The 4,508-nt window shown below is 47.4% G+C and overlaps 1 protein-coding gene across 3 annotated transcripts in view; it reads right to left on the reverse strand.

Annotated features, from left to right (window-relative positions):
• The window catches only part of LOC123021268 (membrane-spanning 4-domains subfamily A member 15-like), a 12,066-nt gene extending 7,564 nt beyond the window's left edge, over nucleotides 1-4,502 (reverse strand). For 2 of the 3 annotated variants that reach the window (XM_044425904.1, XM_044425906.1), the window contains exon 1: nucleotides 4,306-4,502. The gene's annotated coding sequence lies outside the window, so the exon portion shown is untranslated. Of the gene's footprint in view, nucleotides 1-367; nucleotides 461-4,305 lie in introns of those variants that run through there. The other variant, XM_044425905.1, reaches the window with a different exon arrangement.
• Between the last annotated feature and the right edge of the window lie 6 nt (nucleotides 4,503-4,508).

The following is a 4,508-nucleotide window of genomic DNA, read 5'->3' on the forward strand; positions in this document are numbered from 1 at the left end:
CCGCTCCGCTTTTGTATCAAAATATGGACTAACCGCAAAACCGTCTCGCCTCTGTACCATGCCAGCTCACTTGCGTAGGCTGTCAAAAAAAAAAATTCTCCCTTTGTTTGTAATAAGGTATAAATACTCCGTTGTCCCTCTACTGGGCACGGCACCCATCCGGTCCTTGTGGGAGAGTGTCGTCCCTATACAGGAAATAAAAAACCTTCTCTTAAAAATACCAACTGGTCTCTAATCTCATCTGTAAAACCGTGGGGCACAACAGCGCGTTCAGTGTTGCATATCAATGCGCCCCCTGCTACCCGTAGCCACTCCCTGTTATTGTGCCAGCTGCCTCCTGTTATTGTGTTCAACGAACCGGCCCCACCTTTCATGTTCAGGTCAGGTCTATCCGACACAACAGGGTCACCTTCCCTCCCCACCGCCTCTCAAGAGACTTCATTTTGCAGATTCATGGCTGGCAGCTGCCCTCTGTCAGAGTCCAGAATTTGTAGCTGGAGTATTTTCACTGGAACCAATGGGAAAAATTAGCCAGGACGTCTCTGAACCAACACCAGAGACTTCAGTCCTGGTCTGACATTGCAACCCATCGCACATCCACTGCATGGCAAGAGCCATGGAGCTCAAGGGGACGTACTCCAAGGCCGGAGTGTATAGGCCAGTCAGTCCAAGGGGAATTCCACACACGGAGATGCCACTCCTAACCATCAAAGCGCACGCAATGCCGTCCCACCTGTGCTTTCTTAACAGACTTTCTCTGGAAAGAACAAGATGGATGTGCTGGTGGGAAAACAACGAGCAGTCTGAGCATCCATAACATATTGTAACTGCAGTAGAGGAATTGCACAACAAATTGGAATTAACTGATCAACCGTTCTGAGAATTGTAACTCTTTGTGGTGAATGGGTGTTTTCCAGCAACTCTTAGCCCCAGAATTATTTGAGATTGCAGCAATAAGGATAAAGTATTGTAACTGGAGCATTTTCACTGGAATCAATGGGAAAAATTAGCCCTGATAGCCGTAAGGTCCTCTTAATTCAGTTTGGTTAATTCATGATTCAGTGGGGATCCAGTGGAAGCAAAATAAAAAATTATTGGGTATTTTGAGAAACTGGGAACTGGAACTCCTTAACTATGGGCTCAGGACTCATGGAGGAATTCCTACATATATAAGCACACAAAGTCATTGGTTGCAGAGGCCACGTAAAATTAATAGATACCAACAGTGTTTTTTTTGTCATAGAACGCACTGGAATGGAGTTCTGGCACCTTTTTTTGACAGATTTTCCAAGTTTTAAAAGTAACTTTTGAAAATTTGATGTTTGGTCTGTGTGCCATGCGTACTTCACACTGGTTGTGATGAAGCTGCTCGGCTTGTGGTGCTGCTCGGCTTGTGACTGGTCATGTGGTCGCGCGCTGAGTGCTTATTGCGGGCAGCGACTGTTATGTTTCGTTACACAACTGACGTGTGTGGGTGTGTGTACAGTGATTGACTACATGCGAAAGGTAAATAATTTCATGAGTTCCAGCACCATTTTTCTTACAAAAAACGCACTGGATACCAAAGACTGATTGTCAGTCCTAAGAGGATAGAACATTTCTATAAGCATGGGTAATAAGTGCCTGAGTTTGCACTTGTGATATGCATGGGGGCGGGGGGTGGTCAGGTGCTTCTGGACCAGGATTTGTCCCTGGAATACCCGGTGAACTTGGTGTCCAGGGGTGCTTTCCTCGAGCTGCAGCGGATATATAGGGCCACGCAGTTAGTGACGGGAGCTCCTAGATCCACCCCCATAACACTATATTGAAAGAACTGTATTGATTACCAATTGTGGCCCAGGCCCAATTCAAGATGCTTCTGTTGATATATAAAGCCCTAAACAGCTTAGGCCCTGGTTACCTCAAGGAGTGGCTACACCCACATATGCCTACCCAGTCTTTGAGATCTACGCAGGGAGCCCTCCTGTGTGAGCCATTCCCTAGGGAAGTGGGAGGGATGGCTGCTAGGAAGGGACCTTTGCTGCTGCTGCTCCCCAGATGTGGAAGGCTCTCCTCAAGGAGATTCGCCTGGCGCCTTCTTTATACTGTTTTCAGTGCCAGACGAAGACCTTCCCTTTAAAAAAGCATTTTAATAGTTGACACTATTAAACTCTCGTTGTGTATCTTGATCTGTATTTTATCAGTATTGTATTTTTTAATTGTTGGTATTAGTTTTATTGCACATTTTATCTTATGATTGTGAGCTGCCCAGAAGTGCTGTGGCACAATAGGCGGCAAACAAATGCTTTAAATACATAAATTAAATAAGTGCAAATACAGGCACAGGCCCCCAGATGCTCCCCGTGCAGCGGATCCCTCTGGATGAGCTGCATTCAGCCCGCATGCGCACGCCTCCTGCCACATTCCCCCCCCCCCCCCCCCCAGCATCTCTCTGCAGGTGCTTCCTCCGGAAAGCAAAGGCCCTCCTCTCTTCTGCCCACAAACCCCTTTTTAAAAGCAGGAATCGCTTAGACCCGGCCCCTGACAGGCAGACAGGCACACACAGCAGCACAAACAAAGGGGGAGCCTTTAGTTTAGGGCAGCGGTTGGCAACCCGTGGCTCTTGAATCCATCTGCTGCGGCTCCGTCGCTCAAAACGCGAGGTGGTACAGCCACCCCATCTGAGACCGAGGCTCCAAGTTACAAAATACCAATAGGTGGTGATGAGACATCCAGTCAGGAACCACCCCCCCCCCCGCTAGCTGGTTAAGTAAATTGCTACATTCCTCTGCTATTGTGCAGGGAAAGAGTGGAACAAGCTTCCTGCAGGCTCTCACGTTACACAAAACCTGCTGGAAAGATTCTTTGTCCAAATGTAATATCCTTCCTCTGAATGATAAAAGCTGCGCTTGGGACCTGTCACAATTCACAGCATTTGACTGCTTATCTGCTAATCAGTCTCTAAACACACCTATATCTGGGACTCCGCACCCCCCCCCCGCCTCCCGTAGGCCAACCATGGATAAATCAAAGAAAAGAAAAGTTTCTGAAGAAAACCAAACATTTAATGATACGAGAGTAGATTCATTTGCTTTTACTGCTGACGAACTTATGAGGTTTGCTGTTTAATGCATGCAGCCCTTTAGCACTGACTTTGACTCTTCAGGAAACTGTTCTCCTAATCAAAATATATGAAAGGAGTCCTACTAGCTTATAATGTAAGATTAAAAATAACAATTTTTAGTGACTAAACAAGAGCTGCAGCTAAATCATAATGAAGATATACATAGCATTAAGGTGAAATACGATATATGCAGTGTTATCTTCATTTTAGATCTCAAAAGGGTTTTGCGGCTCCCGGTGTTTTCTTTTGTTTGGGAAACGGGTCCAAATGGCTCTTTGAGTGTTAAAGGTTGCCGACCCCTGGTTTAGGGCATTTGTAAACTGGCCCATGTAGAGTCTTTCTTTCCACCCTATGGGTCTGAGTCCTGGGCCATTTGGGTGCTTAGCACCACCCTGTGGCGGGTGGGGATGTGGAGAAAGAAATTTTCAGCTTAAAACTACTTAAGAGTTTCCCACTTGTTGCTCTCAAACACCTGACATTAACCATTTGTGGCTCTTCTGTTCAGCAAGTCTGGCCACAGCTGGTATATTCTAAATCTGCAACAAAATAGATTATTCCTTTATTTATTTCCTGTTTTGTTTCCTTTTTTCAAGGACTCAAAGTGGCTTATATCCTCCTCCTCCTCCAGCTCTCAGTCTATTCCCACAGCAACAACCCTGTGAGGTAGGTAGGACTAAGAGTCTGTGACTGGCCCAAAGTCACCCAGCTGGCTCCATAGCTGAGCGGGACTAGAACCTGGATCACCTGAGTCCCAGCGCTCTTAACCACTGCACCATACCAGCTCTTTATATAGATAACTATATACAAAGTTAAGGGGAGAAATATCTATGTACACGGCAGTTGAAAAGAAGAATGCATACACAATTCTACCTCTGATGCTGCACTAAAAATGGTTCCTCGCCTGGATTTTAAGGTGCCCTCTGCCCACCTGGACACATCAAGGGGAGCCCCCCCCCCCCAGAGGAAAGTGCCAGGGAGGAACTTTCCGGGAAGGGCTGGGAAGCCCCCCCTTCCCACCCCCCCCCCCAGCAAGCCAGGGTGCAGCGTGTCGTTCTGCCCTTCTGTTAATTCAGTGCCGTGGGGGGAACCCTCTGCCCATGCTCAGAAGCACCCTAGTCTTTCTTCAAGTCTTGCCAAACTGGCTTCTGGATCAGCTTACACACTGGTCCCAAGGCAATTCCCCTCCTTTCAGAAGTACTCACACTCTTGGATGTGCTCCCTCCAAGCACGTCTAAGTTTGCGCAGAACGCATGCAGAAACGCAGAAAGCATGGAGAAACGAAAGTCACAGGCTGTAGGAGGAGTTTTGTCAGCGCCTCATTTCCTCTCTCCCCCACTCCACTCCACTCCACTCCACTGCACGGAGACCCACTTGACGGCGTCCTTTTCGGCTAGTTCTGGCCAAG

This window comes from Varanus komodoensis, unplaced genomic scaffold, assembly GCF_004798865.1.
Source record: "Varanus komodoensis strain SLA01 unplaced genomic scaffold, ASM479886v1 scaffold16, whole genome shotgun sequence".
Classification (NCBI taxonomy): domain Eukaryota; kingdom Metazoa; phylum Chordata; class Lepidosauria; order Squamata; family Varanidae; genus Varanus; species Varanus komodoensis.